Source organism: Ptiloglossa arizonensis, chromosome 4, assembly GCF_051014685.1.
Source record: "Ptiloglossa arizonensis isolate GNS036 chromosome 4, iyPtiAriz1_principal, whole genome shotgun sequence".
Lineage (NCBI taxonomy): Eukaryota > Metazoa > Arthropoda > Insecta > Hymenoptera > Colletidae > Ptiloglossa > Ptiloglossa arizonensis.
Window position 1 is genome coordinate 11236419 of NC_135051.1, and position 12693 is coordinate 11249111.

General features: G+C 30.7%; 1 protein-coding gene across 7 annotated transcripts in view; it reads left to right on the plus strand.

Moving 5' to 3' along the window:
- The window catches only part of Ampdeam (AMP deaminase), a 75291-nt gene that overhangs the window by 14359 nt on the left and 48239 nt on the right, over positions 1-12693 (plus strand). For 3 of the 7 annotated variants that reach the window (XM_076308878.1, XM_076308879.1, XM_076308877.1), the window contains exon 1: positions 5448-5748. The exons of 3 other annotated variants lie outside the window; for them this stretch is intronic. The gene's annotated coding sequence lies outside the window, so the exon portion shown is untranslated. Of the gene's footprint in view, positions 1-5447; positions 5749-12693 lie in introns of those variants that run through there. One more of the 7 variants, XM_076308876.1, reaches the window with a different exon arrangement.

Here is a 12693-nt window from a genome sequence, read left to right on the forward strand (position 1 = left end):
GGGCGAACGTGACCAGATGCATGGAGTAAGAGAGATTAAGGATTAGAATGAAAGGGAATGAATGCGTGTAAGAATATAAGGTGCGAAAGAAGAGTGTTTAAGGGCACTCATTGTTGGAAAATTGTCAAAGCGTGTCGTGTCGCGTGAAATAAGAATAGCGTAGACAGCGTAGACAGCGTAGACAGCGTAGTCAGCGTAGACAGAGTAGTTATTATTTGTGTGCTTTGTTAATGTTTCGTTCCTACTACTACCTCATTCAATATACGTATATCCTAGAACTTTATTTACCTTTATTTTATAATAACCACCACTAGTATAGAATAAAAATTCCATAATATTTGTAAAATCTTCCTGATTAAACTAAGACGAAATATAACATAATTTGGATGATATTTACTCATTTAGCAAATGATATAAGAAAGTATATTCGAGTTGCTGATACGTAATCAGAGAATTTTTCGAGTGCAGACAGTTGAACTTGAAGTACATCTGTAGCGTAGTCCGATTTAAACTTCATGACATCATAACATTGTTGCCGAGAAAGGGGATATAGAAAGAGACCGTACAAAAATGAATGTGTATCATACCTTATTTGTGATCGTCTTCATAGCAAAAACATACATGTGTAACTAAATTTATTGTAAATTAAATTTGAAAATATTTGTGTCTTAAACGTATTTTTGATCAAATTAATCGTAATCGAAATATCAAACCTGGTTATTCGTGTTTAATATGGTCCTAAAAAGAGTTCAAAATAGCCAAATTCGGTAACTTGTGTAAAAAATTATATATTTTATCGATTTTAAGCAAATAAAACAAAAACACATTCCGGATAATGTCAGGTAATTCAGCTAGTGTAAAATAAAATTGAAAAACTTATCGAGAAATGTGGTAATTATTAACATTTAGAGTCTTAACACTGATTTTGTTGAAATTGAAATATGTTGTAAAACTCAATATTCTCAAAATTAAAAAGGTATTAAAAAAACTGTTGTTATAATGACATTGAATTTTGCCTATACATACAGTACACGTGCCGGCAGGTTTGAATGTCGACTGTCTTATATTTCACAACCGGTTCACTTGAAATCGACAATTTGACGATTTAACATATGCATGTATATAAATATAATGTATCGATAACAATCGGCGTCAAGTTACGTTCGATACGCGAAGCCGTTGACTTCGAAGAATGGGAGGGGATAACAACAGACGCTAAAGTGGGCAAAAGATGCTAAAGCGGGCATTACTGTACAATGCAGTATGTCGCGGCGTGGCAACGACGTATGTAACGACCCGCAGTGTTGCCAGATTTTATTCCTTAAATCGTTGACTAGGAAGAGTGGGAGAAGGTAGTACGGTGGGAGCGTTCCCCTCCTTCACGCATCGTGCGTTGATGGCATTAGAGTGAAAGAAGATTACAAATCGCATCGCAATTCTAATGCCTTCAATGCACTATGCGTGAAGGAGGGGAACAGCCCCCACTATACTATTTTCTTCCACTCCTCTCAGTTAACGATTTAGAGAATAAAATTTGACTACTCTGGTAACGGGTAAACGCTGATCAGTGACCCTGACAGAAGGTCCGACCACTTATTTGCGTTCACCCGTTATATATGTTGGTTGCTGACCAACGTTCGATGTTTATAGACACAATAGATAAGTCACTGTCTCGTGTTGACATATATGACCTCGCGTACTCGTATACATACATATGTATGTATATAGGCAGAATTCAGTGGATAATACCAACGAAATTTTGTTAATATCTCGAAAACTAAAGCTGAGCGATGGTTATATGTACAGAAAAAGTTATTCAGAATGTTGAGTTTTATAACATATTTCAATTTCATCGAAATCAATGTTCAATCTTCCTAATGTAAATAATAACCAACATTATTATTAATCTACATGTTCTTATAGTAACTAGTTTTTCTATTTTGATTGTATTTTATATTAAGGGCTGATACAGTATGCATAGAATTGGCTGGAAGTGGACTTTCATTTTAACAAATTTTATCAATTTTTATTTATAAAATATTTATTTCTTAATAGATCCTTTGTAGGTTTTATCTTGAACCACAAGCTTTTGGGAACATGCGACAAAGAAATAATATGTGCTTAAAAATTACGGTATTTTATATGAATAAAATTATTTTATATTTTATATAAAAATAAATCCAATAAATTTTACCCTAATATATAAAGTTGACAAAAGCATAAAGGAAAACATTAAATAACTATACTGCTTTGTACGTAAAATGTCTTGAGCGGATCGATATTTAGTGTTTGAGTTAATTGTAACACAGAAAACGTCAGACACCGAAAATGTAAAATGAATTAACAGAAATAAAACATTTCTGTGAATATATTTTAATTGAAGAAAATAATTATTTAAAGAAAACAAAATTTTCAACATATAATTAAAATTCAAATAAGATGAAAAAGTAAAACATACAGAAAATTAAGATTGAAATAACGAATTACAAATACATTTAGTTTTTTCTTTATTAGAGAAAATACAGAAAAAATAGTTTTTTTTTTTAATTTTGAACGTACGTTCAAAAAGTTTGAGTTTAATAATCAAAATATGATCAAAGAGTTTTAAAACATGTTTTTCCAAAGAACAATATTTTTTCAAAATTTGTGTCCGTTCATCAAAACCTTTCTTCTTCACAAATTGGAAAGTAAAAATATCTGGGCCGTATGGTTTTCGTCGTAGTCTAAATAAGTTGACGAGAGTCATTCAAGAGTCAAGAGTCAAGAGCGTATTGCATTTACTGGAAACTCACAAGAAAACACATTCAATTGATACTAAAATTGCACAACTTTTTTTATACGAATTGAAAGTATAGATGAGAAGGCCTACGGAAACGTAAATTAAAAATGACATTGAGATCTGGTTTGTTCATGCAAAGTAAATAAAGAGTGAGAAAAGGCTTACTTAACGCTGGCGCAGTTGTGTAGCCAGTCGTGTCATGTGCCATGCGTTTCGGTGTGTTTGACTTCGTTGTTTTCAATTGGGAGAATAAGGAAAAACATACGATTGTGCGGTGAAAAGTCATACGTCTGCATCGAACCTTACTTTGTGAGCTGGTGCGATAAATTCTGAAAAAAAATAATTGATTCTTTGATAGTAAAAAAAAAAACAGCAAGTGCTTAACTGCAGAAGCGTCGATAGAATTGGATAGAAATCCTAATAAATGTACATCATTATTGTCCTGTGGAAAGAGAAAATAAAATAAAAATTATAAAGGAAAAAAATGTTAAGGCTCAAAAAGATCTTACATTGGTAATGAACAATTATGCATTATACTTGTGATAATTTTATCGAGAGGAGAGAATGAAAAAGTGATTAAAGCAAAAATAATTTTCGCAATAATTGCAGCGTGCAAAAATTGTTTTTTTTTTTTTACATCCTGTCCAGTGAAGCAGTTTAAATACTCGTGGTGCAACAATATTTTGAAGTAGAATGAAGCTGGAGTTTCAAAAATCGTATTGTCACTTTCAACGATATAATGTATTTATTTAGCCTTAAGTCAGCTGGATTATTTCTGATACCTTGGAGCTAAAAATTGGAAATGAATTGATAACAGGAGTTTCATTGCGTTGTTGAAGCGAAATGTTGATGCCCATAAAAATTATGTAATCAGAAACATATATGTCGGGTATCTGGTAAATACTTTCCACGGCCGAAAGAAGAAAATATCAAGCGGCTGTCGTTCTTAAACTTTTTTCTCATTCTCAGAGAATTGAATTTAGGCTAAACATCATAAATTAACATTGCTGATTTCGACGATGATTTTTATACGGTATCAGATAATCATAGAGTACGTCTGGATTAAGGTTAAATACACTCTGAAAGTGACAATAAGATTCTCTGCAGTTAAATGCTTCTTATTTTTTTACTACCAGGAAACCAATTGTTTACTTTTACAATCTATTACGCGGGCTCACGAAGTAGATAACTAGTGCCGCAGCATGACACGCTGCATAGTGTTCACCGATAAGTTAGCGAAAATTATAAACGCTAGAAGAATATTAAAAATTTCTATATCTTTTATCTAACACAACAGAAACATTTCAATCTTTTAATCTAAACGGCCAAACACTTTTTTAGGTATCAGTCTCATAGGAAGAAAACACATTTGAAATGAAAGTGGTGATTGACATTTGTGTAAATTTCTGTTTTAGATGTACATAATGATGTGACTAAAGTTATTAAAATAATAACTAATGATACAAAGTTATTAAAAAAGAAATGAATTTTAAATACATACAAATATATAAATATATGTTTTCTCTCTTGCATTCTCCAATCGATACATACTTATAGATTTTTGATAAAAATTAAAAAATGAGTTAACAAAATGTTGTAAAATATATTATATATTGTTAATCATATAAAAGATAAATATCTTAAATAGTAATGTCGTATTATTGAATCCATTACCTTTATGCAACATAATATCCCAACGCCATATTACGTAAAATACTAATTTTTTTATTTGGAGTAAATATGACGATATTTATTACGAACATATCCAGGAATATTTTCATGCAAAACCAGAGGGTTTTTTTGTGTTTCTTTTTTTTATTGATAATGTAAGGTAGTCGAAATAACATTTTTCCTCAAAATTATATATTTCTAATTGTCTATATATTTAAGTGTGATCATAAGAATATTATTAATGATATTTAATGATATCTCTTTAATAATATTAATTATTAATGATTACTCTTCCAAAGACGGAAGTGTAATTTAAAAAAAAAAAATGTTTCAAAGTATAGATATTAAACATAATATTAAGAGAGTGGCATTATATAAGCTATATAAATCGATCAAAATTAAAATTTTAAATCAGTTTTTTTCGCTAATTTTGATTATTTCTTATACTTTCAAGTATTATCTAATGATATTATAACTCTTTTAAACCATATTCGTTGTTTCGAATAATTTACTTTTGACCAGCTTTTCGACGTTTTAAAATAATGCATTAGGATTTGCAACATTCCGCGATGTGCTACGCAACCGTTAAATAGGACTTTTTCTCGTTCTTTGTTTGCTTCTCACGGACAAACTAAATCTCAGTAGCATGTTTAATTTACGTTTCCGTAATTCTTGTCACTCATGTTTTTATCTCGTATGGAAAAACTCGTGCAATTTTAATATCAATTGAATATTTCGTTACTAGACTTCAGCTGTTTAAAGAGGAAAAAGAAAAGCTCATATTCCCCTTCTTTCTCGATTGCCCGAAGTTGTCGAACGAAGTGCATTAGTATGTGTATGTGGAGAGGGAAATTGTTCCTGCTCGCGTCTCGAGCGAGTCTGCGTTGGAAATTTTGCACGTAATGGCGTTACCAGCATGCTTAGTAGCGATGGGATGTGGTACGCAAGCGTAGAAGAGCGCGCGTACGGGCTCTATGTCTACTAAGTGCTAACCCCACGCTACAGTTAGTGTATTCGATACTTGCGTTCAGTTAACGTGGTCAGTGCCCTCTGAAGTACGAACTAGGCGCGTCTCGTTTATTGTATCGTCAGTTCAGTCGATTTTTTGTCACATATTTTCTCGACTAAAAGTGTTAATTTTGTTTCGGAAACGGATGTGATATACTTGTGCTTTGTGTGGCGTTGTAATTTAAAAAGTCGTAACCAACGTTTCTAAACGGCGAGAGTGTGGTGCATATTAATTAAATTTTTAAGGATCTTCGAAATGTCGATCGCCTGTGTTTCTTAATAAGTCTTATGTACGCGCATTAAATTATTTAACATAATTTAAATTTAACGTTTCTTGTTGGTCAACGATGATGTGTTGTTTTTGGTTGTTAAGTCTTTATTCTTGATTACGTACATTCATTGATACAAACGTTTAAATAACCAGTCTATGGAGTGTGTTTCCTGAGTCTTTAAGCACTTTTTTCAACCATTTTCATTAATCGGATAAAAAATGTTTCAAACAAAAGTTTGTCAGTTTTCGATCAATTGCATATTTAGATGTTAAATTTAAAAAAATTATTTTTTTTTCATCACATAATTATAATTGACGTCAAGATGAATTCAACCATTTAAACACTATGATCTTGAGATGACCTTAAATCGAGAGATATGGATTCACTCGATAAAAATGTTCATAAATGAAAAATAGCTTTATTTCAATTTGCGTATTGGAAATAACACAGCTGTGAAATTGATAACTTTATTACAGACAAATAAGATTATTATGATGTAAATTTAATGATATCGTATGTGTTATAACAATAAATTCAATTTTAGATAATATAATTTTTGAGAACTTATAATAAAGAATGTTATAACAGTAACAAAACTTGTAATAAAATTTATAAACGTGGATGATATGTGTAAACGATACACAACAAAATAAATGAAGTAAACGAAATAAATTAAACTTTTGTGTGTATGTACATATTAGTCTATGTTCAAATAGGCGTCCATGTTCTGTGTATAGTGCTCCACCCTTTATACGACACTCTTAGTTGTCGAATCAATTTCCACATTTCGATTTATATTGTTACACACGTGTATTATACATTTTCTGAGTTTGTAAATATTATTATTAACTGGTCTTCGTAAATAATAAACTGCAGATATCCCCACAGATGAAAATCCAAAGGGGACATATTTTTGAGAACGCGGTGACCAAGGAATTGGACTGTGTTCTTATTCAATAATTTCGAAATTTAGAATTGAGTTATTCACGCACTATGTAGATCAGAACATCCATCTTGCTATAAATACATATCATTTTTAACATTAAGAGAAATGTTTTTCAATAAGTCTGGAAGTTTTTTTTTTTTTTAGGAAGGTAAGGTATTGTTGACCTGTTGAATTTTCTTCAATGAAGTATGATCCCATCAACAATTGACACTAATTTTAACTTAAAAGTTATGTTATCATGTTAGTTTTTATGGTTAAAAACATCGTTGTTTCGTCAGTTCATAGAATGATCATTAATATTTTAGGATCTTCTTGATAAGTAGTACATTGCCATGCAAGAAATGTTAATTGTCAAGATCCATCAGTATCACGAAGTTATTAGCCTAATGTCATTTTGAATAGGTGATGCCTACACTTTTCTGTAATGGTATGAATACTTTTAACTGATATGTTCAGCTTATTCGCTATTTGTTGAATAGATGCATGTAGATTAATTTGAAAGTAACTTAATATCGATGTAACATTGTCCTCGTTTATAAGAGGTTTTATACATTCGTTCTTTATGATGTTTTCCGTCAAGAAATCTGCCACATTGAAGTAACGAAATTTTAAGATAATAAAAGTTTCCGCGAAACGAAAAAATTAATTCGGAAATATTTTTTTCTATAAATGTACTATATTGCATGCATTTCTTCTACTACAACTGGATGGGAAATATGGTACGGATGAAACTACGATTGCAATATCATTAAATTTACAGAATAATAATTTTGTCTGTAATAAACTTAGCAGTTTGACAATTGTATTGTTATTTTCAATACGTAAATTTAAGTAAAACCATTTTTCATTCATGAATTTTTTTACTGATTGGACCTAAGTTTTCAATTCAAAAATATATAGGGTAAAAGAATTAAGGTAATTTTGATTTTTTGTTAAAATGAAAAATAATTTTTTAAAGTTTAATATTTAAATTAGCTAATCAAAAATTGACAAGCCTTTGTTTGAAACATTTTTTTATTAGATGAACGGAAATATGTGAAAATAGTGTTCAAAAATTTAGGAAACATTTTGTACATAAATACATTTCTTTTTGGTGTAGTATCGTTAACGATGGGATATTTTTTATGGAAGTTGCATTTTTTTGATCGCTGAAAGCACAAAATTTTTTGTATATGAAATGGTACAAAGCTAACATTTGTTTTTCTTTTTACCTTATGATACACTTACTAAAATTGGCTGACGTGTCATATTTTATCTATAATTGTGAACTACAGAAAGTACGTAAACAAATTGACACGATTTGTCTTCACTTCTAGTCATCAGTATAGTTTCAAGGTTTTGAATGGATTCCAAATTATATCGTCGATGATTCACAGAGTCAGATACTTTTTTCTGAAAGTGGCCATTAAATGTTCTGATCTTGTTAACTGGAACTGGTGAATCTAAATATGAGCATAATACATTTTTATATATGAAAACGGCACTCATTCGACAAATTTGATTGTGAAAGGATAATGAATAATATTGTATTACGCAAGACATCCAACGACTCTCGGTCTTCACATTCTTCTTACCGAGAGCCAATAGTTTGTAATGTCTCCACAATGTAGAGCACAATTTAGCTATGCAGCTTGCAACATGAAAGAAACAAGTTCGCTGCACTTAACGGACACAGACAATCCTTGACTTCTTGGATTTTAGACTATTCAGTGCGGTCTATTGTATTAATTTTACAGTTAAAGTTTTATAAACTTATCAATTATCGTGGATCGCGATAAATTTATTGGTTTTCAGTCTCGCCAATGGAATATCAATTAAAATTGATTAGGCATTTCTTAAATGTTTTACGTATTATATTATTTCATTTAAAGTATTATTTAATATTTATATTTTCTTCTATTCAAAAAATGACTTATATTCTCTATTTCTTTGCATTCATAATTATTTTTACTCGATGTAAAACTATTGCAAAAATTTATAATATGTATTAACAAAAAGTTTTATTGTTAGCGGCCAAACGAATTTATTTGTAAATTTTAGTTTATCGGTAATAAAAATTACAAAAGAGTAAGAGAAAATTAAATTTTAGAGTTTTAATGAAAGAAGATTAATGTTTTAGATGAAATAGTATTAAGTAGTAAAATTATTCGCAAAAGATGCGTTTCTTCTTACTTGCACAATTATTCAGTAACTGAAAATAAACTGAATTATATCGTTAATCAAATTCTGCGAATTTTTTACTCGAAAATATTTATGTAATATTGCAATTAGAATACTTTTCCTTAGTTAAAATACTGGTTTTTATGATTTTTTTGCATTTTTCTACTGGACGCTGAATTTCACGTCGGAAAAATGCAGGTCTCTTAAATGTGAAATAATTGTCGATCTAAGGGTTCGTTTTATCATGATTTTTAAAGTGCTATCCTTTCAAACCGTGTTGCATCGACCTAAACAGGTGATAGTATAAAGGTGTAGTATCCGGGGATTAGATAGGGCAAGAAAGAACTTTCTTATCATTTGGGCAGTGGCTTCAGTGGTATACAGCTTGACATTATCGTGCTGGAAGATAATTTTTGTTCGTTTTGAAGTTACTAGAATTCATTTTAAATTAAGATAAGAAAACGTTTTTCTTTGGAGAATTAAACTTTATCTATGCGTTTGGTTATGGCAAAATAGTCAATTTTTAATTTAATATTATTTTTCATAACATATGCAATAACTCCTACTTGTAAGAAACCAAATTGATTTCAATAATGTTTAGCAAATGAATGAATTGACTTGAGAAATTTCCCCTTAGTTTTGTTAAGGGAATTGTACTGAATGAAAATAGTGGTAGGATCAACTACATTGTAATGAGCACCAAGTTCATTAATATGTTTTAATACGTACAAAACTTAATCCTAATACCAAATAAAAGTGTAAAAGTAAAGTTTTTATGTAAATAATTAGTAACAAAAACTTTATATATTTAAATTTGGAATATATTAATAGTTAATATATCCCATATCTTGTTAATTTATGAATTTTTTTATACTACTTTTGAAATAATATGTTTTTATAGTTATCTAATTTGCAAACTTCCAGATAAAACATTTATTTGGTCACGATTAAGCAATGTTGTATGAAGAATTTCATACATACTTTTCCAGTCTATCCTCAAATAAAGATACGAACTGTTTTTTACAAAGACTCACTAAGTGTCTAAAACGACCATTCGTTCCACTACCAGCCATCATGAAACCAAATGGCAATTGGGCTACGAGTACAATTGAAAAACAAACATCTTGATTGAACACTTAGATTGCAATTTTTCAATCCAACAATTTAAGCAACATATTAGCAACATGTTTGTCTAACCGAACAGAAGTTAGTATTGACTAGTACTGAACAGTACTGAACAGTACTGAACTTAGCCAAGTTTGTCATTAAAAACTCTCCAAAAATTCAGACTTAATCAGATTTGTAATACGTCAATTTGGTTAAATAATATATTAAAATGGATTTTACTTATAAATTGTTGATGAATGTTTGCGTAAATTTGTCAATATAAACCTTGAGGATGAACCTGAAATTTTATTATAAACGTATAATTTGGGTTCTATAATGCTGAGGCTACATGATGTTTATTCGGTGGTTGTTTTTAGCTTCTTTCTTGTTGAAGGCAAGGACAAGATGGACCGAGAGCGTGTTAGAAAAAGACGAGCAAAATACTAGACGGAACAGACGAAGGACATTGTGCACAAAGGATAAATATCACGTGTTCGAAGGACGAAGTGAGATAAAGTATTAATAGTTCGTCTGTCTCGAATTGTTTCACGCTCGGTTTCAGTCCTTTTGACTTGCCTTTGTTTCTTCTCGGTATCATCGCAAACTAGGAGTGAATCAGAAATGGTTGACTCACTGTTACCTCTAGCTGCTAAAGAACCATCTACAAGTTTACCCGATGACGAAAATCCAGAGGAGATAGAACGTGACAATAATAGTTTTCAATAGAAGTAGAATAATGTTTATTTTGGTCGAAGTGCGAGCAAAAGAAAACTAACTTTTGAAACAGTGAGGGGGAAAGTGCGAAAACTTGCAGTATCGCAAACATTTATATAGGATGGAAAGAAAAAAGGGTTTATAATTTTTAGGATAGACAATACTAAATGAAGCAGAAAAAGTCCTAATGAACACGGGTTGAAAAAACAATATTTACAAAGTTATGAACAATTTTTTGATCTCCGCGTAAGTGTCTTGCTCGCTTCAGGAGTTATTGTAAAATGTGAAAACAATGGATTGTTTGTCTTCCGGCTCGACACGTGTATCATAACACAGGATTATCTTTTCATGAGATGTCGCATCGCGACAGAAGTGTTAGTTAGATATCTTGATGATTAGTGAACAGTTACGGTCAATACATTTTTCGAATGTGGTAAAAACGACATCGTTTTATTTTAATCAAGAAATGATATAAACGTATTAATTTTATGGAGTTACCAATGGATGCACTATGATAGCATAAAAACTTATGTAGAAAACGTAGAAAGACATCCGAGTTGAAAAGTATCGTTTCACACATTGTTTAAGAAACTTAATCGACGTTTTTGTGAAACGAGTTCGTTTAGAACACAATATCGAGACTCGGTAGATTTGTTTCAATTGTTCTTGAATAGATCGCGTCGGTACGGGCGGTTGAAGGAAATCCAAAAATAAGTAGTAGGAGAATTTTGGCATAAGCGGAAATGAGTCATACTTTTGCGTTGACAATTCCAAATAAATTTACTATATTCTATTCCACCGTACCGTATTCAACGAATACAAGCTCTGGCTCCAACCAATTATCCAGTGAAAGTACAGTTTTTGTTTTGGATTCTCTTTCAGTGTGTATCAAATCTACAATTCGTTTCGCGTATTTTGTTTACAAGAAGTGACATTACAAATTTTCACAATAACTATGTATAGGCGGACGAAAATTTTACAATTAGCGAGGTAAATTTTCAACATCGGTTTTTTTTGAACCTGTGGATAGGCAATCAACTTTTAGGATTTATCGTTTTACCAAACCAATTAACAGCCACATGTTGTTTTAATTGTTTAACAAATTAAGCGTTTGGCAATATTTAAACAGGATTTTTAACGAAAGATTGATTGTTGTCTCCTCGATCCCTCGATTTAAATCTTGTGGATTCTTTTTTTTGCGAGACATTTTAAAGTAAAGTATACTTTTCAACAATTAATAACATAGATGAATTACGCTGGAATATAGAAACTATTAGTGAAATAGTTAAAACACGTCTAGGAATTTTTGAAAAGGACGCAATTCTTTAATAAAAGGGTATCAAGCATCTGATATTAGTTTTGCGATCCATTTTCATTAAGAATTTTCTGTTCCATTTGGTGAGTACTGTTTATTTTAAAAGTTATGTACCCTTTTTTCTTTCCACTCTATGTAGTTTAATGGAAAAAATGGCGCATACCGTAATAAGCGACAGTAGACAGATTTCTACAAACAAGGAATAGTGAAATTACTGTTTGCGATGTTGATAGGAAAAACAATGGGCTTTGCATAAAATTGAACGATGTAGTGAATCGTATCAGTGGATTTGAAAATTTAAACAGGCATACAGAATTTTTCCGAAATAACAGAAGTTGTCGACGATTTTATGTTTAGTATGACCATTTAACGGATACAGTTAAGAAACCTTAAACAGTCCCATATTAGAAAATAAGAGTATCGAAATTTTTAAAATTTCGGAAAGTACTATAGGATTTATTCAGCCTCCTAAATGTCCAGGGATTTCGAATTTGGATAAACTTCGTTAGGAAGCTTTTTGACATTTGTTATAATTTTAAATTTAGGTATCAATTTATCCTACAGATACAATAATCAAGTTACAACCATTGATTCACAATCAATTATCACTGTCAGGATACAAAAATTTATTCAAGTACACTGATTTCGTTGTGAATAGACCAGACGAATTAGAAATCCTCGTTAACTTTTCTCTTATGATATAGACATTACAACTTGTTTC